The 25,891-nt window shown below is 40.6% G+C and overlaps 1 protein-coding gene across 4 annotated transcripts in view; it reads right to left on the bottom strand.

Moving 5' to 3' along the window:
* Khdrbs3 (KH RNA binding domain containing, signal transduction associated 3) overlaps positions 1-25,891 on the bottom strand; it is a 210,274-nt gene that overhangs the window by 147,744 nt on the left and 36,639 nt on the right. Inside the window, exon 1 of one of the 4 annotated variants that reach the window (XR_002818324.1) lies at positions 6,210-6,278. The exons of the other annotated variants lie outside the window; for them this stretch is intronic. The gene's annotated coding sequence lies outside the window, so the exon portion shown is untranslated. Of the gene's footprint in view, positions 1-6,209; positions 6,279-25,891 lie in introns of those variants that run through there. 4 annotated transcript variants of the gene reach the window in all.

Below are 25,891 nucleotides of genomic sequence, written 5' to 3'. Positions count from 1 at the left end.
GAAACAGCCAGTATTCTAAAAATTCGGAATTCTTGAGAGTAAAATATTTTTATAAGCATAGAGCAACTGTCTTTCTGCAAAATAGCCTCAAATACGTCCAAGCAATGTTGAGTCCAGAACATACACAAGTGAAGAACACATAAATTCCTTTGGAGAAGGGAAGAGGAGGACAATGGAGAAGAGGCGGGCGAAAGGAGCTGCAACCACCAGGGACCAGCAGCACATGGAAACAATGTACTGGAAGCTGGACTTTACTTGGTAACAATTTTATAGGTCGTTAATCTCTGCAACAAGGCCACAAGGTAGAAATGGTTTACTCCATACAGAAAGGAAATGCCCACCGAGGCCAGCAATGGGCAAAATAAGCCATGAGTGAACGACTTTCATCTTGTTTTTTTAAATGTGTACCGTCTCTAATGTCATATCTATTATTATTATTATTAGTCTCTTTAAAAGTAAAAAAGGACAAGGAAAAAAATTAAAGTTTATTAAAAGGCAGAGTTAATGTTTAATTGTTTGATCAATCTTGCCTATATATGTCTGTCAATCTGAGCGACAAATCTGATAACTATACATAACAACAATTGTTAATTTTTTATTCTTGTTTTGAAATTTTGTGTCATTTGTATTTTTTATGTTGCTTTTTGTCCTTATTCTTATTTGCTTTTGTATTTCCTCCATTTAAAAAAAGGCAAGGAAACACCTACTTACGATACCAAAACCCGGCTAACGTCCCCCACAAGTGTGATTCAGGGTTACATGTGTGTCTCATTTCTAAGTCCATGCTCTTTTGTTTTCTTAGTACTATTGTAAAAAAATACATAAAGAGGTCTTGATTATAGTGCTTTGGCCTATTAATACATTTGTGGAGAAAACTCACGTAGTCATTACACGCATCAAAACAAAGTTTATCGAAGTACTTCGAAAACTATATACCACACAGTGCAAATATAGATCATTATCATTTGCTTCATACAGTAATTACTTTGTGTCAGTTCATTTGTTCTATTAAGGATATCTTATCTCACATAAGATCTAGAATAAAGCCTTGCGTTCCTACATAAGACAAGTGAAACCCAAATCAGAATGCAGTATCGGATCCTAGGAAAAGGAAACTCAAGCTTCACCAATCAGACACAAGCAACTAACTAGGGACTTTGCATTTTTTTTATTTTTTTTTAATTTTATTTATTTGTGTGTGTGTGTGTGTGTGTGTGTGTGTGTGGCCAGCTCAGCCCACCAGGGGGCGGGGCTGGCTGGCATGTGGTGCTGGGGGATTGAACCGCGGTCCCTGTGCTTTGTTAAGCTTGTTCTAAGTAGGTGCTTTAGACCACTGAGCCATCTCACCAGCCCCGGGACTTTGCATTTTAACCACTAAATATTTTCATTGTCTTGCTTCCCTACACAGAACCAAAACAAATAAACAAAAAAACTTAAAGAGTATTCCACTAAGAACGCAGGCCACATTTTATTTGTACATTCAACCACTTTGGCCATGTGCTTCCAAGTCTTGGCTAATGTGAGTAATGCTGCAGTAAGCGCAGAGAGCAGATCCATGTTTGATATGCTGATTTCACTTCCTCTGAACAAATGGAATTACTGCATCATGTGGTAATCATATTTTTAATTTTCTGAGGGACTTCTAACTTAACTTTCCATAATGTCTACACTAGCTCGCGTTCTTACCAAGAGCATGTACAGCTTTCCATCCATGCATATCTTTGCCAACATTTGTCTTTCACACTTTTGTCCTGTTATCTGAACTTCTCCTTAACTATATACAGCTGTTCAGCAAACAAGGGATATTATGGCAGAAAAGAGAGACACAAAAAGGAAAGATACAGGAATTCAGCTCCTCGATAAAATATAATTTGTCCCATAAGCAGAATAATCAAAGGCTTTTAATACTGAAATGAATGAATAAGGGCCAGCGAGAAAGCTCAGTAGAGTAAGTGCTTGCCTGACACAAATGAATCTTAGTACTAAATCCTAATAATTTTAATATAAACAAATTGAAAAGGTCTGTCATAATTTAAAACCAATGAGAACCAAAAGTAAAATTAGAAGGAACTTAACAAGTTTAATAATTATTTTATTGTAGGACCGAGGAGATAGCTCAATAGAATAAGTGCTTGCCTGGCAAGCGCAAGGGCCTGAGTTCAATCCCCGGTTCCACAAAAAATAATAATAATTATTAAAAATAATATTATTATTATTTTATTGTAGATACTATCTTGGAGGTTTTACATACATTTGTTCCTTATAACTGCTCAGGACAGAAATGATCAACTCTCTTTGATTCTACCTTATAAGTGGCACACCTAAAGGATTATCTGATTCAAAGTTGTGCTTTCTCTCCCAAATACCACCCCACAACCTGCTGCCTTCAAAAGGAAATGAAACCTTTCAGACAATAAGTGGACAAACCAATGAAGCTTCACCTCCAGATAATATAAGGACTTCTATAAGGAGAGTCAGCTGTAGTCACTGAATGCACACTGTTTATGGAGAAATATAACAAAAGCAAGAAAGGAAGTTAAATACATGATAAGCTTACAACAGTGCAAACTAATTGACATCACACTGTTATACACAGTGGTGAGGACCACAAATAATCAGGCTCAGGTCCACCTACAGTTTTACCAGTCCTAACGGTGGATACTGGCCAGGCACATTTCTTTTCTATTGATCCATTTTTATCTGATAGTAAGAAAAATTCTGAGATAAATGTATATGGAGACAGACTGGAAATACTGGCTCAGCAGCTATTTAAATCTCCCAAAAGGACAAACAGGAAGATGGACCCAGATGACAGGAAAAAAAAAAAAAAGGCTAAGACTTATTCTCAAACAAATCCCTTGGCCCTTCCAAACAGCTGAAGACTGCTCTGAATATAACCCAATGAGTTTCTCAAATGCAACTTCAATAAATCCACTGAAGAAATGATGCATTTTATTAAGTTAATAAAGACGTAAGTCAGTAACACTGGGAGGAAGAAATGATAATAACTACTAAAGATGGAAAAAAAAACCCTATTTTTTACTTATACCTAAGAGTTAAGCCACCTTTCTCACTTTTAATTGCAAACATCATTAAGTGTGCTGCAAAAGACCAGCTATCTTAAACAATTATCGGGCTCCAGAGGTCACCAATTAGAACCCTGCAAGGATTTGAATTAAAAAAGGTTTTATGATTAGGTGAAGTAATGATCCAAGAAAGAGATTAGTTCTGTTCAGACTGCATTCATTATAAAATCCATTTCCTTTGTGTGAAGATTCAGGGTTTTTCTCATTTATCCTGCTGGCATTATCACATGTTGAGATAGAAATATGACTGTAATGATGATATTCTGTAGCAACCATATAATACAAGCATTTTTCTCTCTTTTACTTTCACATCTAATAAGATTACAAATGAATATTTTCTATTGGTTAGATGTACAATAATGCAGTGACAGACTATTTAGAATAAAAGTGCAACTTATCATTCCACTGCCATACATTTTTTGGTCAGCTTCATATTGGCCCCTGTTTACGGAGCAAAAAGTGAGGATAAATTGGGAAGGAGAGGGAGCTTAAGATGCTAAATCATATTTTTATGATAATTTTAAAGGGTCACTTAAAAAGTAATTCTGAAGATAAATAGCATGACCAAGCACTGCAATTAAATTCCAAAGAATACATCTCTGGCAATGATTAAAATACACCAAAAACAACAACAAAACTATAAGAGATATGCTACCACAATAAAAATAGCTTTAAAATGCAACCCAACATACAGCTTAATGTAATTAGAAGACAACCATGATGCCTAAAAAGACCTTTTTTCTTCACACACATAATGCCAAAAAAGTCCTCACTTCTCTCAAGCTGAATATCCTACTCCTGTTAGCAACCTGAAAATGTCAGGCATAAAACACCTCTAAAATTAAAGTACAGATGAGATTGGGCACATTCAAGGTGGATAGGAAAATGGATCTAAAAAACAAAGAATGGAAGAAAAAATAGAACAAAGTTTTCTACCAATGGGAAAGGAAAGAAAGATGGAAGGGGAAGGGAGGGGAGTAGGAAAAAAAGAAGAATTACGATATTATGTACAGGTACATATTCTGTATGACGACTGTGAATGCTCTGTATGGCAAATATGTACTGAATGAAAAGGGAGAAAAAAGTGGAATGTTGACCCTAAAAAAAGAAAATACAATTGCCACAGAAAGACAGCCTGTCATTCAACTTTAATCATGATAGACAAGACACTGATGAAAACCCAATTTGCATACACTTTAATAGTCAGAGCCACCAAGGACAGGAAATAACTCAGCACAGATACATACAGTTATTGAAAATGAGGACTATGCTCCTCTATCAATTAAAGACAGGGAGAGTTATTCCACTGGGTCACGTTCTAGGCACAAATCACAAGTACTTGCCCTAAGAGACGCTGCTTCTTTGCAGTGGCTGCCTGCGCTGTAGATTTGCTTTAAGAGATGCTGTTAGGTGTAAATCTTCACGTTTGAAAACAAGTTATGCATTTAAATCACCTAGACATCTTGTAAAAAATTAACTACGTGAAGGCCAGTGATTGGGGTCTATTTGTATTTACTGTGTCTTTCAGCTTTCATAACGTATTTAGGTAAGCAATTATGCAGTCCAGTGGGTCTCATTTGCCAAACCTATTGACAGTGGCCTGCTCTACTTGAAGGTTACAGATTTCTCGTTACATTAAAGAGATGCCTATGTAGGTAAATGTGGCAGAATGGAGCAATAAGCAGTCCTGTGCAACTAAATTAATATGGAATACCTTAGCTAGATATTGGACCATCTTCTGTTCCTGTCCTAAATACAGGAGGTCATCCTATATTTGATGGTGTGTGCTATGAATGAGTGACCAGTTAAGACCACACCAAGACTAACATTAGGGACACAATGCCAACAAAGGCTCTTCACATGAATTTTAAGAATTTACAGATAATTAGGTCCCGCCAGATAGCTCAGTGAATTAAAGTGCCTGCTTAGGCAGACAAAGAGGCTGAAGTTTGATCCCCTGTGTAGTGCTGTCCCCACCCCACCCCCAGGGCGCACTGAGCCATCAACTGAGATTGGGCATGGTGGTGCGCCTGTAATCCCAGCATTTGGGAAGCTGAAAACAGGAGGATCACGTTGATTCCAGTTTGTGTAGTTAGACCTTATAGACCCTGTACTAAATACAGAAAGAAAGAAAGAAAGAAAGAAAGAAAGAAAGAAAGAAAGAAGCTAAGAAAGAAACAATTTACAATGAATTTACAGATAATTATAACAACCATGGTTGCTGGTCAATATTGGGAACCAGGGGAGGATTGGAAGAGAGATTAGTGGGGAAAAGTATATAAAAGCTTGCTAGAAAAGGCAGTAATAGAAAACTTTCGTTCAGCACTATTTTGTTCAGTACTATTTCCGAGTTCCTTTAGTAGTTCCTTTTTTTCTTTTCAGTCACCAAGCACCCATATGACCAACACTTTATATTAAATCCTCTCTGCTGAAGAATCTAGTTGGATTTTGCTTTATCTGACTAGGCTTTCATTCATACACTTCTTGCTAAGTGCAGCACTATCTAGCAAAATCAGCTAAAAAATAAAAACAACCTCATCCTAAACAAAAAATGATTAGGGAAAGAATAAAACTTAAACACAAATATTTTTGTACATCATGGAAAAGGGACTTCAATTGGTCAATAAGGCCAATTGTAGAATTAGGACCAAAAGCTAGGTCAGAAAGAAAGGGGCTCCAGTTCAAGTGATAGACTTGAAGATTCCAACATATGATAACATTTGCCAAGTTTGTCATTAGCTCTTTTAAAATGATTTTTGAGCTCATCAACAGAGTCCTGTTTTACAGGAATGACAGAAAAAAATTCAGTCATGTGATAGCAGGTTCGACTTGAAGGATCCTGTTCATGTCCACGTTTACCATTTGTCTCACGGACTAGACTTTAGGCCTACACAACTGCTGCTGCTCATCATCATCAGCCCAGCACCTGATCTGTGTGTTGCGTACAACACGCTTTCAAAATGTATCTGTTAAGCGAACAAGAGCAGATAAGTGACGGGATTCTTCACAGCAGGCACAATGAGGCTGATAAACATTAAAGAACAGCCAAAGTTCGAATTAACAAAAGTAAAGACATTACAGAACAGCCCAGCCAAAGTGTGAATTAACAGAAGTGGAAGTTACCTATATCTTTCATTTCCATAAACAAACCGCCTACGTCAGTTATTCAGTTACTGTTTCTTAGTTCCGTATCCTCATGATGTTCTAGAATTCTAGGCAGGAACTCTTCCTCTGTCAGTGGTCTCCAAGGTTCTGTCCATGAGTATGCTAGGATTGGGAAGACAGACAAGACTTGCTCCTTCCTGTTTGGTTTCTAGGCCCTGCCCTGGAACACTCCAGCATCATGGTTCTGAATCCTAGCAGTTGGAGTCTTTTTTTTTCTCCTGCATCTCCAAAACAATATAAACATACCTCTCAGGAAGGACTGTCACCTCGGAGGTCTTTGACCTGGCCCTGTAAGGTACTATTCAAGCTCTTAGAGTAACTATGCTAATTGGTCCCAGTCCCATGGAGTACTCCCTCCCAATTGCTTCCTTTGGCTCACCCACCCTCAAGAGTGACGGTTTGCTATAGTTCCCAGGGTACTGAGTTCCACTAGTACTTCCTTTTTTCTTTTCAGTCACCAAGCACCCATATGACCAACTCTTTATATTAAATCCTCTCTGCTGAAGAATCTGGTTTGACTTTGCTTTATCTGACTAGGCTTTGACTGATACACTTCTTGGTAAATCCCTAAAGCGGGGCACGAAGTCCCCAGGACCCACAGGCTGGAGTAGGTATTGAGGCTAGGCTCCAGACACCTTGCCGGCCTCACAGAAATGTCCTCGGGCTCCAGGGACCACGCCAGCGTGTTAGAGTGGCAGACACCATCTAGGAAAGGTGAACTGAGCTAAAACTTGAGAGAATCTCCAGCAAGCGACTGACTCAATGCTTCTACTTTCTCCCTGTATAAATACAGAGGAAATCAGGCCCTACTTTTGGTGTTGGAAATCACAGTCTAATGACACTGAAACCATTCTAAAAGTATTCCTCTAGTAGGATACTTCATGACACACCAAATAAGCTTCTGCAGACTTGTGAGTTGTCAATGGCTCTAGAGCAAATGCTAGTCAAGTTTCCCTGGGCTGCAGGCACTGATAGTGCTTTCAGCTACTGGCAGTACCTCGGTGTGGCATTCTCAGTCTGTCTGCTCCTGGGAGTGCCGAGAGCAGGGGACACAGAAGTACTCCTGCAGTGACTGCTTGTTCACTACCCTCTGCCCCAGTGCGTCGTAACAACCACCACCCGAGCTGGGCATCTACATCTAAGTAACAACACGCGCATGAGTGTTTTCTACACAATGGAACCACAAGGAATATTCCTACCAGCTACATTATTTGAGATGAATTTTTGATTTCCCATGTGAAAAGTATGGGAAGACAATAAAATCCAGGAATATGTGACTGCAGGTGATGCCTACCTGAGAGGCACACCTACCAGCATTCTAATTAGAGAAGCAAATAGTAAATTTCTCTGAATATGTAACCATTACACTCATTATTCAGAGGGAGAGTGTTTATCATCTTCAAAACATTTGCTATTCCAGAAACTAATTAAGTTTACAAACTGTGTTGTGAATACCAGAAGTCAATAGATGTATAAATCACATTGTTAATTATGCCTCTGACAAAGAAACTGTATTACAGGTATTATATGCAATACTACACCCAGCCAAGTCCTTTAAATTTCATGATCTCAAGCTTGGGAACAAATGAAGCCAAAATATGAGCATAAGATGAATTTAAAATAGAGTTGCTTAGAGGAAAATGCAAAAATAGCCCTAAGTGAATTCTTAATGGCGCTATTTTGTCACCTGTTTTTGCTTGTGGCACTCCCAGAAGAGCACATTAACCTACAGCCTCCAGACAGGCACAACTGTCTAGCTTTTTGACATCTGTAATAAGGGAGTATAAATTAATGATAATATAGAAAGAAGAGCTTAACTTTACCAAGATTTCAAATAATAAAAATAGGGACTCAAATTATAGACGCACATTCACATATGACACTGGAAACAAACGACAATTCCCAGGGGGCCCCTGAGCACCTTGACTATCAACTAGGGACACCGCTATCTACCTCTGGAAAAGTGAGGTACAATGTACACTTCAAGTGCCAGCCCTGGAAGCCACACATGACAAACTCTGCCCTCCTCTACCTGTAGTTCTTGATATTACTGTGAGAAATTTATTTACATATATCTATATATATATTCAAATAAAAATTAAATATTAATATAATTATAATGAGCAAAATTCACAAAGACTAAAGTAGAGTCATGGTACCTTCAAATTTTCTTATACTCAACAAACCAGTTACTTGCATTCCCCCTGAGAAGGGGATCATCCTTAGAACTCTGAACATAAAATCAGAGGTTCTAAATTGCTTCTGTCATAACTCACCCCTTGACAATGGTTTATTTGGCTAAGTTAATTATCCTTTCTGAAAAAGTTTCATTGTGCTATAACACAATGAATCACTGATTATCTCTGTGCAATTTGGTTTTCCATTCCTCCGACAAAACACCCGAAAAAAATCAACATAAAAAAGAGAAGTATACTGGGCTCATGGTCTCAGTCCCTGTGACCTATGGGCTCCATTCCCTCTGGACCTGTAGAGAGTCATGGTGGAGGAACGCTGCCCACCTCACAGGGGCCAAGAAGCAGAGAAAAGATCCACCTCTGACACGGCTACATCTGGGCCCAGGCCTTCGACACATGCGCCTTTGGGGGATATTTAGATTCAAATAATAACAAATCTCATTTAATGTGGAAATTAAGTGATATCACATATTTAAAAGTTTACAATGACACCAGCAAGGCCAGAGGAAAAAATTCAAGGTAAGTCTCATTCAGAAGGGAATTTAAGCAGCAGGAGTAAGTTACGAATGATAGGTCATAACAGGGAACCTTTCTAATTATGACTAACCAGGTAACGGGGTAAGACCAACATTCTGCTTGCACAGCTTGGCTAGTTTTCTATAGCTCAGAAATTCAGAGAGGGGAAAAAAAATCTGCTCTGTACATAGAGCAGTTATGGTGGTGAGGTAAACCAGTTTCACTAGAGCAATTAATAGAACTGGGTACATACAGACATGCACAATGTGTAAGGAGACCATTCTTCTACAATGACGTAACAAGGAAACACCAAATTGGAAAGTGGTTGCAGACACATTTCCGTACGATACTGTCTACTCAGTATTGCTGTCTAAAAGTAAATACAGTCAGCCCTGGAAGCATTCAGGGATTGCCCAGAACAGAAACCAACAGGGACCACACTTCCATGAACTGTCTGTGCTGACAGTAGGACTTTCTGTTCGGGCAGCTAGAACACTGCACTATCTAGTCACCGGCCTCGTGTGGACAGTGAGCATTAGACACGTGGCTAATGTGCCCAAAGAAATGAACATTTAGTTTTATTTGACTGTAATCAAATTAAAACAGCCTCTAAGCCTACAAATTTCCACATAATCCATCCAGAATACAGTCAACACCCAAAAAGAAAGCAAAATGCCATGTGACCAGCAGCAAGAAATACCATTATTTTATTTGACAAGAATTTACTAAGCATGTTTCCAACATCATTATACTTAAAGATTCTGAAGAGCAGCTTAATGCCATGGAAAAAGTACACGTGTACTCAGTAGGGAGACAGTCCTGGTGGCTCAAAAGAAACCTTAAGTAACTTAGGCAATGCAGTACTGATGCTATTTTCAAGAAATACATATTTTTGTCAAGACCAAATGTACATAAACACAAAGTACATATTTCCCATACTTTCAGGACAGTTCAAATGAAATATTAAGAAATAAAGAAATGCTATAAAATGTATGGGAGGCATGAAATACTTCTGGAAAAAATAATAAATCAAGGGAAGGGAACGTACAGAAAAGGAAACCACTAACAGATGAACAGATAACCAGCATAACAGAAAAAGAAATTGCAGTACTCCTCCAAGGACTAACATTTAGGATATATAAAGAACTCAAAAAAATTAGACCTTTTAAAGTTAAAAAACCAATTAAAAATAATACATATGACCAATAAATACATGAAAGGGGTGGAGAGATACAACAGTGGTCTTAAGCACCCGCTTAGGCAAACTTTGGCAAAGCGCAGACACCACATGTTATGACAAAAAATGTATATATAAAATAAGGGGGGGAGGGGCTGGTGAGATGGCTCAGTGGTCTGGAGCACCTGCTTAGAACAAGCTAAGCTAAGCAAAGCACAGGGACCGCGGTTCAATCCCCCAGCACCACATGCCAGCCAGCCTCCGCCCCCTGGTGGGCTGAGCTGGCCACACACACAAAATAAATAAATAAATATTAAAAAATAAAATAAGGGGGCCAGCCAGATAGTTCAATGGACTAAAGCGTCTGCTCAGGCAGAGCACAGTGGCTAGGGTTCAATCCTCGGAGTGCCATGCTGGTCCCACTCCTGGGGTACACTGAGATGGGGACTGAGACTTGGTGAGGTGACATGGGCCTGTAATCCCAGCACTTGAGGCTGAAAACAGGAAGATCACTATGATTCCTATCTATGTGGTGAGACCCTGGGGACCCTGGAAATGCTGAATAAAGTAAAATAAAATAAAAATTAAAAAACTGAAAAAATGTTGAACATTTTGAACAACAGTTCAAAATATTGAGCCATTCAAGAAATACAAATTAAAACTACACTGATATTCCATCTCAATCCAAAAAGAATGGTTATCATCAAGAAATCAGGGGCCAGGGAGATAGTTCAATTGAATAAGTGCTTGCCTGGCAAGTGCAAGAGCCTGAGTTTAATCCCTAGCTCTGCAAAAAAAAGAAAAAGAAATAAACCAATAATAAAAGCTGGCAAGACTATGGGGAGAAAGGAACCCTTTTTTCCTGATGATGGGAGGGAGTATAAACTGACACAACCAAATGGAAAGCAACATAGAGATTTATTGAAAAACTAAAACAGAAATTCCATGGGACCCAGCTATTGCCTGCTAGGTATCATTGTCACACACATCACACCAAAGTGACACATGCATGACCACACTTGCAGCACTGCAATTCATACCAGCTACATCTTGGGGACAGCTTATGTGTCCATCAACAAATGAATGGACGAAGAATGTGGTATTTATACGTAACAAAATATTACACCTCCATGGAATAGGTGAAACCTGAATCATTTCTAGGAAAATGGATACACCTTGAGAACATAATGTAAAGTGAAGCAACTCAGACACACAAGCTTACCATACAGTTTTTCTTATATGACAGATAAAGAATAAAGTAGGAAAAATGATATTATAACCCAGTGCAGACAATGAATCTAAAAGTGTAGCTTCACTTAATACAATTGTCTTGCATATGTTTTTTGGTCTATTTGTCTGCTTTTCAGTCTGCCTATATGATAACTAACTTTATAAGGTCTTTAAAAGATAAGCAAATCTGGTGCTGAAAAAAGCAAAAGGAGTGTGAAAGGAGGGGAGGAAAAAAAGGGGAACTGAAATGTGTTATGTACATGTACTAATTTCCTGAAGTGAATATAGTCATTATGCAACAAATACATACTAATAAAAGCTAAAAAAAAAAAAAAAGAAATCAAGGGGAAAAATTCAAGTGAGTGGCATTTCAACCGCGACCAAGCAGATGCCATTGGTATGTGGAGTGGCACCCCACGTGCCAGGAACAGCATGTGATACCACTACAATGATTTCAAAGAACACAGACCAGCATGACAAAGGAGTAAGGGGAAAAGCTGGGCCAGGGCAACAACAGCCTGGGATGCTCTTTCAATCCTCCTTCAAGGTCCTTTTACTACAGGAAGGAGAAGTCTAGGGAGGCACAGACACAGGGCAGCAGCAGGAAGAAATCCAGAGCTGAGGAGGGAAGAAAGCACTGCCCTGTGGCTGCTCTTCTCTGATTACTGAATATATTCCCTACTGTTTATTTCACAGTGAAATTACTTTAATAAGCAAAGATATTACAGAACGGATAATACACATATATTATGTATATTATGTGTATTTTTCTAAGTGATTCTTAGTCCCTCCTACAGCCCTTGTAACTACCTACCACGAGCAGAGTAAAGCAAATTAAAAGATGTCAACATACAAAACCTACATAGTGCACTAATACCAGTTTCTGTAAAGCTAGTCACATATTGGATGTTAAATCCAATGTCATAGGCCACAGATGGCAAAAAGCAAGCATTACTCCGGAAGAGCACCCCACAAATGTATTGTGACTAAAAGCTGACTCTTCAAGGATGAACCTACTCTGAGACTAAAGATAAGACACGAAAGAAAATCCCACCCTACAGCATCTAAAAATGAAGAATTTAAAACTCCTTACACTCCAATTTTTCTAAGTCAGGAAGACTCGACAAAAATATATATTTTAGGCAACTGGCAATGCAGTTATAAATTTTACTGAAGGATGGATAAAAATATTCATTTCTTGTCTTCTGTTCTTCCACCTAAATCTGCTGAGTTCAATCCTGCCTCCTTCATATGCATTCAGGTTTAAGTGTTCTTTAATATTAGCCTTCATGTTCAATACTTGCATTAGTTCATAGGAAAGAAAAAAACAGGCTAAAACAAAAAACTTCTACCAAAACCCAGAATCGCACTGTGACTGGCAGTTTCTGTGGGTTTTACAAAGCCCAAGTGCTAAGACACTGTCCCTTTGTACACAATCAGGCCTGAGTGCGGGAGGGGCTCCAAGGCCCTCCACCGTAAGACAGCAGAGCAGTAGCCAGGAGGCAGCTGTACCGGAACAGGAGAGGTCCGCCTGCTTTGTTCTTGCTCTATATAAATGAAACGTCTGTTCAGATATAACCTGTACTGGATAGTTTCAGGACAGAAGCAGACATGAGCCGACCCTCACCAAGAACCTCTCAAAGAGCTCGCACACACGTATTTTAGGCCCTGCAAATAACGGCAATCTGTGAGGGAGGCAGGCAAGTAAAGAGGATCCTTTTCTTGTCTGTTAAGCTAGTAAGTGAAGGAGGAGGCACTAAAGCAGTATCGGATTAACAGTGTCTCTGACTGATAGCAGCGAGGGGCATCATATTCTTTGGAGAATTTTATTTTTCTTTTTGAAACTGGGTTTATGCAATTCAGGCTGGTTTCAACTCACTTTGTAGCCCAGCCTGGCCTCAAACCCACAGCGATCCTCTTGCCTCAGCTTCCCTAGTGCTGAGATTATAGATGTGGGCTTCCACTACATCCGACTCTCGGAGAAAATATTTAATCCAAGTAAATACTATATAGTAAATAGAAGTTTCCACTAATTCCTGGCTAACCATTTTACTCATCTTTCAAAAGCATTTATTCTCATGTTACTTTGTGGCAGTCAGTACAAGTTCTATAGATCTGTTTTATTCATGGAAAATTCCAGACTCAGGCAACGCCTGCTGCATATACATCAAGTACTGTATTGCATAAATACATAATACCTAAAAGAATCTTCAATGCTCATAAAATTTGATTTTCCCTTTGATTTTCTGTGAATTAGATAACTGACCTTAACTAAATCACAGACTTTCTGAGGTTCTCAGGTTTCTGAGTTTGTTGTTGTTGCTGACTTTATTTGATTTTATCTAATTATTTCTATTAACCCAAGGTCTCAATTCAGGCTGGCCTTGACCTGATTAGATAGCCCAGGCTGGCCTAGAACTCACAGCAAGCTTCGTGCCTCAGTCTCCTGCACGCTGGCATTGAAGGTGTGTGAGAACAAGTCTGGCCCTCAGGGCTCTTCAGAGACCCTTCTCTGAGCTCCCTCCACCCTCCACCAGCAGCCCAGCCAAGGCTCACAGTGGTGGCCTGACCCCCCACTCCAAGCACAGCAGGTAATAGGCTCCAGCTGCTTCAGGGAGGGCTTCTCTTCCTGCCACTTCCACAGGCTCTATCCATTCAGGTGCATGTCAAACCCTTCAATCAACATGCAAGTTTCACTCCCTTAGGGAAAACCAAGAGCTGGAAGTGCTCACCCTCCTTTCCAAATTCTCCTTCCGGGTTGAATCCGAAGCCAGCAGCAGCGCTGAGTGCCCAGCCTCGGTGACGCCACCTCCTCAGTAGAATGCTGTCACATGGTATGAGGACATGGCTGTCTATTTACAAAACCCTGAAGACCCCTGTCTCCATTATATAACTTTATTCCATGAAGGAACCACCAACTCTAAATTTTATCTTAAATGTACTGAATGATTCTAACATTTTGATCCTGTTGTAGTAAAGGAGAAGAACTCTGACATGGGAAGAAATATGTAAAAAGAAAAATAAGTGGTTTAAAAACATTGCTACCTAGTATAAAAGGCCTCTCATCAAACAAACACAACAAAAAAAAAAAAAAAAACTTCAGAAAAAACTCACCTCCTCCCTTATAAACTTAAAAATTCAGAAGGAGAAAGTAAGATCAACACATTTAAAACACCCTCATCTTTCTATAGTGAAAACTAACTACTTTCAGTAACTGCAACCATAGAAGGAACTCAGATGCGCACGCAATGTGCTATTACCAAAATGTGATCTACTGGCTGTATCCCGTACCTAAGGGATCCATCAAGAGGAAATTATACTGTGAGGTCAAGTTCTGGATAAGGAAAGTGTTGCACTGTGCATTTGCACAGCTAGAAGCGCATGTACACATGGCCACGTTTATTTGAGGGTTGTTGTTTTTTTTTTTTTTTTTTTTCAGTACTGGGGATTGAACTCAGGACCCTGCACTTGCCAGGCAAGCACTAATTCTACTGAGCTATCTCCCCAGCCGTGTTTATTTGCTTTTATAGCATGTAGATACAATACAAGAAATACTGATTTAAGAGTAAGCCAAAGAGGATTTAAGTCCCAGCCCCAGCATTTAGCAACTGGGTGGCTTTGGCCAAATGCCTTACTCTTTCATGCTCTGTTTCTTTATTGACAAAATGTAAATAATATTGTCTAATATACAAGAATGTTGTAAGGACCTGTAATAGAAAAGTATTTGTAAGTAATGTCCAATAACCAGGAGATGTTGGTGTCATCTACAAATACTGTCTTTAGAGTCCACGTATGAAATCTAAAATGACACCAAAAATAATAATAAAAAACTTAAAAGGCCCTGACAGTTTCTGTCCTTCCCAGCCACAACTGCAGTCTTCTCTGTTCTTTACCCACTTGTGCTTCATTCTCCTGTACAATTAGATGTACACCCTGGAGAAGGCACCGAGCCTTCTGGGAATGACGGAGCCAGCCAATTCTAGCAGTACAGACAATGAGCTGAACCACTCTAACACAAATATCCAACACTGAAGATTCTTTTAAGTGATGCTACCCAGATCTTTCCTGGACAAGCAGAGCACAGCGCCTGGAGGACACGCATCCCAGGGTTCCTGCTGCCCGACTGCTCCACCTCCACCCACACAATGAGCCCGCGGAGCAGGCAAGTTCTCGCTCTCAGACCCTTTGGCCCTCAGAGCACACACCTGATGTATTTCACGTGGGCAGATGTATGGTTACATTAAAAAGAAGAGCAACTGAACAGAGCATGACTTGAAACTCACCTTCACTCATCTATTTATTGAGTGATTCTCTCAACTATGGAAACTGCTCGGGCTCCAGAGTTCTTCCAGAAACAAGCAAGGCCCTAATTCTGGTGCTCAGGAAACACAAGTAGCACTCCACGTGTGTAAGTACCACACTTTCTTCACCCATTCATCTGCTGATGGATATACAGACTTTCTGAGATTTGGCCACTATGAGCTGCGCTATAAGCATGTACTAATAAAAATAAACAAACAGATAAGCAGAGCAAGAAAGTCAGACACTGTGGATACAACTATAGTGAAGCGTTAATGTTCTGACACGTGAGTACACAGGGCTATGAAAGGTCTTAGTAGAAGGGCCCCATGCAGCCCACTTCAGGGCCAAAGAAGGGTCACGTAAGCTGAGACTTGCTGAAAGGTTTTCAACATAAGAAATATATGATCAGATCTACTGAGAAAGGGCAGGCTGGCTGCTGAGTCAGGAAAGATTCAGGAGGCTTCTGAGCTCTGGAGGAGTGCTCTCCAGAGGCACTCTGCAGTAGTGACTGTGTGTTCTCCTACCTACCACTCCCTCAAAGGGCCCCAAAGAAACCGGGCTTTATATGCCATGGATTCAATTCCCTGGAGCAGCGTGATATAGACAGAACATAATAGAGTTTCTTTACTTTGAGTTTGTAAACGTCTCAAAGCCCATCCATGCCCTTCATGTGGGCCCTTCATGTGGGGCCATAAACTATTCTTGAACAAACAAGTGAACATTAAAAAATAAACCATAAACTTAAGGTCACAGGCCAGCACACCAAACAAAGGAATTCAGAATCATGTCACGGTGATTTAGAGCCAAGGATAAAACTCTGCTTCTTATTCTATCTTCCCATATAAACCAGCTGAACAGCACAGCTATTCACAGAACACTACTCAATTTGTGAGAAATCAGGTGGAACGATATAAAAATAATATCCGATTTCTAACGTTATGACCTCAGACACCTTATTTGGTTAGCATTCCCCTCATTTGAAGAAAAGAAGAAAATACTATTTACCTCTTAAGGTTACTGAAAAAAGTTTATTACACAAAAATCACTTAGTAATCACAGTGCTCAGCACACAGCAGACATGAATAAAGGACTGTAGATACGTTTACATCAAAACACACTGTCAGCTTATTTGGTTATACTGCTTTCTTTGCCCTAATAACCCCCCAAGTCCTGTCCCTGATGGCCCCTTCCTACCTGGGAGAACAGCTATCAGGCATGTCACTTCCTGCTAACAGACCGCAAGAGACGCTTGTGTTAAAAGGTAATGAGTTGGTATCACACAGAAACTAAATATTTATACACTCTGAGAGCCTTGAGAAAACCCTTAAAAAGTAGCAATAAAGAAGAGGAAAAAAAGCTGGCAGGAAAAGGCCTGCTGGGCCTTTTGTTCAGAAATATCCTAAACACCTGTAGGACCTCTGGGGCCTTCGGACACCGCTGTTATTGACAACATAGTTGATTTTCAGAACTCCTCAGATGACCCTCAGAGCTACATCTGGGAGTAAGGCACAAATAGCCAAACGGGACCGTGCCACTCTGTTCCTACAATTCCAGTAATTAACGATGGTCACAACTTCTCTGCTGTTCTTTCCAGAGAGAGGCCATCTGGTTCACCGCCCCTCCAACATGGGCTCAGGACAAAGAGAAAAGCGAGTCATAATCATGCCACTCCGACCAAGCACACATCAGCCTGACTGCTTCCTACTACATCATCCCAGAATTCAGCAAAACCTGAGACTTCCTCACTGAGCTCAAGAGAAGCGCTTCAGATCCTCCTAGGCCTCCCAAAAGGCCTGCTCTTGGTCCAATCCCTTAGAAGCCCTAAACCTGTGGCTCTGAGAGGTCCAAGCTATGCTGAAACTACGTGTGAACCTGCTGGCCAGCAATTCCAGTGGAGCTCCCTGGAGCCCCTAGCCACTGAGGCCAGCACCCCTGACAGCATGCTCAGGCCCTACCACACTCTGATGGCCACACATGACAGACCCCAGGTGAGCAGCTCTAGCGGAGGCCCATCAACCACTGACTTGTGCAAGCTGGCCATGCACTGCTATAAAGCGCTTAGAGTAGTTTATCACATAGCAAAAGACAAATGTCATCCAGCGTGTATTGGCTTAAGATAAGCAATTACCAAGGCAGTCATTTGCCTCAGTGTTGAGCAACAGTAGATCATTTCATTTCTAAACCCTGGTACTTGTTTAAAAGGCTGCTTCTGTGAAGTGTTCTTCACCATCCTCTTGCTAGGTAGTACCTGTCTACCTGCACGATGTGTCCATTTCTCTGTAGCGTGCCTTCCCATTTCTGCTCCCTGATACCACACCCACGACCACTTAGCTACTGATCTGTAATTGGACCTGCCACTCAGCTCAAGAGTTCAAAGCCAGGGCTCTCCGCCTTTGATAACCCTTTGCTCATCTGCTGTCTGCTTTCACTTCTCTAGGAAAGAACTCATTTCTCTACAGCATATACTTACAGTTCAAAAGGAAAACATTCTACTTGAATACTCTGTAGAATGTTCAAAAAAGAAATCACATGTCTACACTTAAAACACAAGTAATCTCCTTCTATATCTCAGACATCCATCCCTGACTGCTCCCTCATCGCCTCCCTAGAGATAAAAATCAGCTGTGACATCTCGTTGTTCTCTAGTCATACACTCAGTTATCTATTCATCCCCCTGCAGTAACTGCCCGGGTATCCTGGACTGCCTTGCAGGTAAGGAAAACAATGATTAAATCCAGCTCTGACTTTGAGGAAATCAGATTTTGACAGGAGACATTTTTTTAAAGGGTAAAATACAATCAAGGACATATGAAGTCACAAAGGACCAACACTCTAGTGAAAGGGAGGGAATGTAATGACTTCTTTCTCCTCCCCTCTCTTTCCCTTTTGTCCTCCCCTCACACCCTCCCCTCCTTTTCTCTCTCCCTCCATGCCCCTCACTTTCACTGCCCTATCTGTGTTCTGCTAGAGTTGAGGCATGAAGTGGGTGTGCATCCCATCTTTCTCCATAGAGGTGTCTCAGAGAACTTTTGAAGTTCATTTTACCTGATTTTGTTACCTCAGATCTCTAATGAGCTCAAATTTTATTGTATATTATACAACTTTTTACATTGTTTAGGAGCAAGCAATGTTCTTTCTGCATCTGCAGAAGTGAATCTCTGCTTGCTGGCTTTTTATTTATGTGCTTAATACATAGTGAGACCGTTTACAGGGTCTCACTATGTAGATCAGACTCATAGTGATCCTCCTGTTTTCAGCTTCCCAAGTGCTGGGGTTACAGGTGCGCACCCCCATGCGCAGTCTCAGTGGCCACCTCAGTGCACCCTGGGGCGGAGCTGGCACGGCTTGTGGTGCTGGTGATGGAACTCTGCACTCTGCCCTGCCTAAGCAAGTGCTTTATTCCCCTGAGCTATCTGACCAGCCCTTCGCTTGCAGGGTTTTAAATGCCAGCAGTTAACTGCCCTTAGACCTGAAAGAGGAGCTCAATTAAAAGGGAGGATGTTCACCATGGCAAGACCACTTTGGTGAATTCTATCAGTTCTGTCATCATAAAGTGCTAGTGTGCCCTTGCTGAGTATGTGCCCACCTCTAGCAAATCCAGAAGGGGTGGATATTACAGAAACGTGCAAGCTGATTCTGAAACTTATAGGCATGGTTAAAAGAGTTTACATGAATGAGAAAGAAAGTTCTGGAAAACAAGTGGAAAGACTCACACCACTGGATGCCAAGACTTTATTATGAAGTTCCAGTAATCAAAACAATGCGCTAGCAGCTTAAGGAGAAACATGAGTATCGGGAACAACCCTCATGAATGGATGGTTTCCTGGTTTTTGACAAAGATCCAAAGATGATTCAGTAAAGAAAGAATACTCACTTTAACAAAGGCGTTAGAACACTTTAATATACTTAGGCAAATCAAAAAATCTTGATCTTACCACACACACAAATTAAAACATTACAAATTTCCTCTTCCTTTTCTCCTCTCCATTTTCCTTGACAGAGCCTAACACTTACTCTACACATAACGGTTTCCCCAAGCAAATTAGTTCCACAGACATATAAGTACCTGAACTACCATAAAGTAATGCAAAATGCATTTTAAGGTATACAAGGCTCAGCTAAAAAAAAAAAAAAAAAAAAAAAAAAATACAGTGGAACCAAGTACTAAACCCCAGGTCACTAACGCTAAAAATCTTAATACCTGACCAGCACAGCCAACCACTCCAAGTGCTTTCTTATCCATTACTGTGCATTACTTCATCAGAAGAATCCTTAGCTTTTGCCAAATGACCACCAAAACTGTATTTTGAGACAAATGTGCACCGCAGCAGCCTGCGCACGTGCTGTATGCCTGCTCCCTTCGCTCACAAAGAGTAAGTTTATAATGCACTCAGAGTAGCATTCAATATGACCAATAATTCCTACCGTTCCATTCTTAAGGGAAACCACTTTTATTCTTTAAGCTGCCAGCATCTGAGTGAAAAATGTACTGCCAGTAAGTACTGCTGGATGCCACCACTCTGATTTCCGCCAAGGTGCCAGGGTTGTGCCTTTTGTATTTGCATTATCAGTAAAATTGTTACCATGAAGAAAAAGGTACAAATATGACTTTTGTAAAAGCAAGAACAAAACTACAACTTTGTCCGTGCAGAACCCCTGTGAGGTCTAAGGACCCCGAGGTTCACAGGCCACCCGACAAGCGGCTGTGCACTGATCTACTTTTCCAGCTGTGTCACAACTCCTTGACCATCCCAGGAAGAGACCACTGCCCACTACCTGATGGGCTCCTAGGACCTCAGCTTTACAAAGCGAAGCAACTGTGTTGAATAGTTAAGCTAAAATTGACACTCTCCCCCCCACACACACACACAAACTCCCAATGAAATGTTGCCCTTCATTCAATAACATTTATTTACCTAAATAGAATGAAGCTTACTTTACTGAACACACAAGTGTTCTAGTTTATTTATCTCTGGTTTTCTTTTCTTTTTTCTCCTTTTTGGCGAGGAAAATGTTTTTGTTTATTCTAAAGTCTAAAGAAGTCCAATGCCAAGTACCTAACAGTGTTTGGAGAATAGTGTATCCTACACACAAAATAGACAGTTCATAATTATTGAGGCACATGAGATACAATTTCAGATATTGTGTCTTTTTAAAAATTCTTCCCATAAAATGAGTAAGAAAAAAGCATTCAGATATACACAGAGAGAGAGAGAGAGAGGAAAGGGGAGGAAAGGAAAACAGGTAAACAAGGCAAAAGAAGAGGAAAGGGGGAAGAAAAAGGGGAAAGGAAAGGAAAAGAAAGGACAGAACAAGACCAGACCCAGGCTCTTAGTAGCTGACAACCCATTTGGGGAAAATGAGACAAGAGAAGTAACACCAACAATATAATAAATCATCAATTCAGGGAACTTCTAATATTAAAGGAGTAAGAAAAGGAAAAAACATGGATGAAAGCCGAACTGACATTTTCAGCAACACAAACTGATACCTCAGTCTCTGACTAAACCAGAAATGCAGACATCTACATCCATGACTAACTGGCACAGTTGAAGAGGTGACTCCAAAATAAAAATTTCTGCTACCTGAGTTAAATCCATTATCAATTTAGACATCAGCTTCCTCGAGCTGGAAACACTCTGCTCCTGTGGTCCCCTGAGTGCCCCTATGCAAGCTCTCATCCTCTGCTCTGTATCAGCTGACCTCTGTCTGGTCCCTTGATCTGTGAAATTCAGAAACTGTTCTTGTGACTCCTCGCACAGAAAGGGAAAGAAAAATGATGGGAGCTTCAGAAACAAAAACAAAGCCACTTAAAACAAAAAAAAAAGAAACATGTGGTTTCCTTTTTTATAAAGAATTCTTTGCATCTGAAAAGACATTCTGCATTTACTCAGAAGCTCACAGATGGATGCCATCCACTCAGTACTGTCCACACTGCTCTCTATCGAATTTCAAACCTGAGGACAAAACCTGCTTCCCACCTCTAATATGCACAGATTCCGCGCATGCGTGAAAGAGTGTCTGTGGCGCTCCAACTATCAGGAGCGCCTCCCAGCCAGGCAGGAGGTGGGGAAGCCAGTGGAGAACAAAAAGGGATTCGCTAGTAGGCTGGCCAAAATGGGCGAAATGTCACTCTCCCTCCTAAATATTAAAAGCAAGGGATTCATTCTCTGCCAGAAGCCACTGTGGGAAAAAGAAATTAACTCACACCAATACTGGTAACATGCAGTTCATTTGCATTACTGGGTAACAGACATCTCTCTATTGGTCATATTGGAGACCAAGGCAAAGAAAAATGACCAAGATTCCTTCAGTGCTTTCTGGAAGCCACCACTTTGTTTTCACAACGTCACGTATGTACAGTGCACAGCTTCATGAGTGACTGACTTAATACACACCAAGGTGTCTGACTCCACAGACTCACCCTGAGTGCTCTGACTGATATAAAGCAGTGTGTCAAATCCCCGGTAGTGATCTGATTTAAGAGTAGGAGGAAAAAACATTACTGCAAAGCATAAGAGGCTGAGAGCCTTCGGAGTCACATGGTTTCTATAACTACCCAGTTTTGTTATCATAGAGAAAGGAAAGCTAAGCCCAAGAAGACAACAGGCAAACAAGCATACCTGTGTGCTCAGGGAAAACTTTCTTTTAAGGAAGGAAATGTGACAGAAAATAAAGTGATGTGAACTAAGGGCTGGCCTGATAGCTCAGCGGACTAAAGTGCCTGCTTAGGCAGAGCACAGCGGCTGGGGTTTGATGCCAGCAAGCCGTGCCAGCCTCACCAGCATGGCGCGCTGAGATGGCAACTGAGACTGGGCATGAAGGCGCGGCACCTGTAATCCCAGCACCTGGGAGGCTGAAAACAGGAGGATCACTACGAATCTGATCTACATGGTGAGACCCTGGAGAACCTGGAGACCCTGTCCTAAATGCAGAAAAAAAAAATGATGTGAACTAAATGCAAACATATAATTAAAACACTAAATGCAAATGGAAGGGAAGAGGACAAGGGGGAAATGGAAGAGAGAGAAGAGAAGGGGAGGAAGAGGGAAAAAGAGAGAGGAAAAGCAGAGAATAAACAGGGAGATAATACCATTACTAGAGGTGAAAAAGGAGCTATTACCAAAGATCCCACAAAAATTAAAATATTATCAGAGGACTATTAGGAAAAAATGTCACATATATAAACTGTGCAACTGAGATGAAATGAACCAATGTGAAATCCGCAAAGTACCAAAATCCTCAAATAAAAAAGTTAGAGCCATATATATAAAATAAATTGAACTTATAGATGAAAATCGTCACTAAAAGAAGCTGCCCAGATAGTTCCACTGGGAAATTCTAGAGAAATGACACAATTTTTACATAATGACCACAGAGAGGTGGCAGAAGCTACGGTCTCCTCAGACCTCATCCACTCTCCTTATACTATGACATTTAAGTGCTGGTGACTCCAGAGCGTTTTCACTAAGTCAGACAACTTTCATGACACAAGACCTAAAATCAATCCAACATACATCAACTATTTCCTATGCCCAAAACATTTCACAATAATGATCTTATGTAATCTTTACAACTCCCGAAAAAACATCAAAATAAGCCATCACTGGCCTTGGATTAAAAGGCACTTCCCTTCCACCTAGAGGCTTTAATCTCTACTACTGAAAAATAAAATAAAATAAAAATCTTTAAACCATCTGTCAGTCAAGTTTAGTCAAGGACATGCACCTAGTAAGTGGCAGTCAGGAAATTCCACCACACATATTCAAAAACCACAAGGCACACTGTAAGCTTAATTGGCCAGGGAAACACCAAGGAGTGAGTGAGGGTTTAACTGAGGCAGTCCAGTGAAGAAGGCTACCTCCCCAAGGCCTTCCGGACTGGCACATGAGCTCGACAGATGGCACTGGGCAATCTAGGGCAAGGGAGACAAAGATGCTCATACTACACGCAAAAGCACAGGGTGCCACCACAGAAATTAGCGCATCACTGCACATTACGCAGGCTAGAATCCTGCTATGTGTCTAGCACCATGACACACAGACAATGTTGGACAGACAAAACAGATCCTGTCCTCTTGGCGCTTAGAGGTAAGCAAGAAAGGCAAGACCATAAAGAAGCTGTATGTACAGCTTGGACAGAATTACCAAAGGAAACAAGAAGTCCTGGAAATATACAACAAGCTATAAGCAGATAGTAATAATGGTAAAATATTAACCATAGTAATAGCTCCTGCTTTTTGCTGTGCAGGCATCCTTCATCCACAGGTACTTCATAAGGCTTTTGCACATGATATATCCTAATAGTCAGGACAATGGCCAAGCTGCAAGAGCTCAGAAATCTGAGTAGCTTCACAGATAAGTATCACGGCTGGGTTCTGACCACTAGACTCTCTGGGCACCACACTCAACGAGATCCACTCAAAAGACATCTGTGAAGGATCAGCTATGAGCAGAAACTGCCCAGTTTGCCAAATTCACAGTAATAACCCTTCCACCTGCGGCACTGCCAAGCAGTGTGCGCACGAAGGTGGTTTTTAGTAGCCTCCAATGAAACACAAGCTCTTTCTCTGTTTCTGGTAGCAGCCAGACTCTCAATCAAATATAAAACCCATACTTGAATATCAATAGCCCTGCTTCCTCTTCTTGGTTTTTCAACTACTCCTATTGTGGAGGACGGCATGATTTTTCAAAAGGACACCTGGTAATACGCTCAAACTTGCTAACGTTAACTTTCTCTAATCTGTACTTGCTGAATGCAAGCACTGAACAGATAAAGGCATAAATTAAGCCTTTTTTAAAAGCATTTTTCCTAATAAGCTGAATTTGGAGTGGGTATCAAAACTTCTTATCTCTTCTAGGGTGCAGAACCTATTCACAATGAGAAAGTTACTTTAACAGCTCATTAATTGAAAGAAACACAGTTTCTCCTGCAACCTAGCCTGTCTACCTGATAAAGCCACTGGTTTAATATTCTGGCAAGAACAGTTCAGTGTTCTATAACACTTCAGTTCCCTCTTAGTTCTATTTCTAATACCAATATGATAATAAGCTCCCCTTCAGCAAAGAAGAATCAGTGAGACCAATATACAAATTAAAATCATGTATGTGTATATGAACGTATACACACAAATACATCATTTAGAACCACATATAATTTTTCATGTAAGCATATTTATACGCAACAGATGGCAAGCTATCTATCTGTCTATGTCCTGCATGCACAAACATGGGTATAAATAGATAAATAGATAGTATCTGTGCACATGCACACAGAGTAATAATTTCAGGAAATCAGACACATCCCATCTGAAATGTTAAACGGTCATTTAAAACACAGAACTCTTGAAACACCCCTGTGTGCCAAGGTCCAATAATGTGAAAACAGCCCTGTAAGGCAAATTTTAAAGAATGATAACACTTCATCACTCCGGAGTCACCAGGTAATCTGGGCTCCATGGCTCCGGGCATGGTGTTTTCCTTTCTCTCTGTTTTCTCAACCTCATCAAAGTGTTAACCTTGCTCCCAAGTGTGCCTTTCCATGAAAGCCACTCGCAGTTCAGCCGCACAGCCACTCGCCCCGCACGCCTCAGCATGGCCCACCACCACCTGGCAGCCACACCAGGTAATCCTTCATGCATGTCCTTTTCCAAGTCTGAACACATCACAAAAGCAGAGCGCGTCATCTCTAGTTTCTTCTGCTCTAAGTCTGGCACAGTGTTGAACACAATAGACACTGAAGAAGCTGTTTCATCCTACACACATCTACAGCCTACTACTTGCTAGATAATCAACAGTGAGCAGAAAGACACAGCACTTGTCCCTCTTAGGCTTAACTATCAATGTTAAACATGTTAACAAGTGACAAATACACATTGCCATTACACATATGATACTTAAATGATATAAAATACTGAGAAAATACAAGAAAACATAAAAGAAAGAATATAGACAGGAAATTTATTTTAAAATGTTCTAATGCTGGCCCCGCCCCTGGGGTGCACGGAGACAGCGATTGAGACTGGGCGTGGTGGCACGCACCCGTAATCCCAGCACTTGGAAGGTTACAAACAGAAGAATCACTACAAATCCAATCTATGCAGTGAGACCCTGCCCTGTAAACCCTGCCTTAATACAAAAAAAATAAATAAATAAATAAATAAATAAATAAATAATTATTTAAAAGACAGCAAATTCAACCTGAGTCCATCAGAAGATTGG

The sequence above is a fragment of the Octodon degus genome, unplaced genomic scaffold (genome assembly GCF_000260255.1).
Source record: "Octodon degus isolate 3935 unplaced genomic scaffold, OctDeg1.0 scaffold00154, whole genome shotgun sequence".
Classification (NCBI taxonomy): Eukaryota; Metazoa; Chordata; class Mammalia; order Rodentia; family Octodontidae; genus Octodon; species Octodon degus.
The sequence above is the reverse complement of the archived record's forward strand: the minus strand, read 5'-3'. Positions and strand labels throughout refer to the sequence as shown.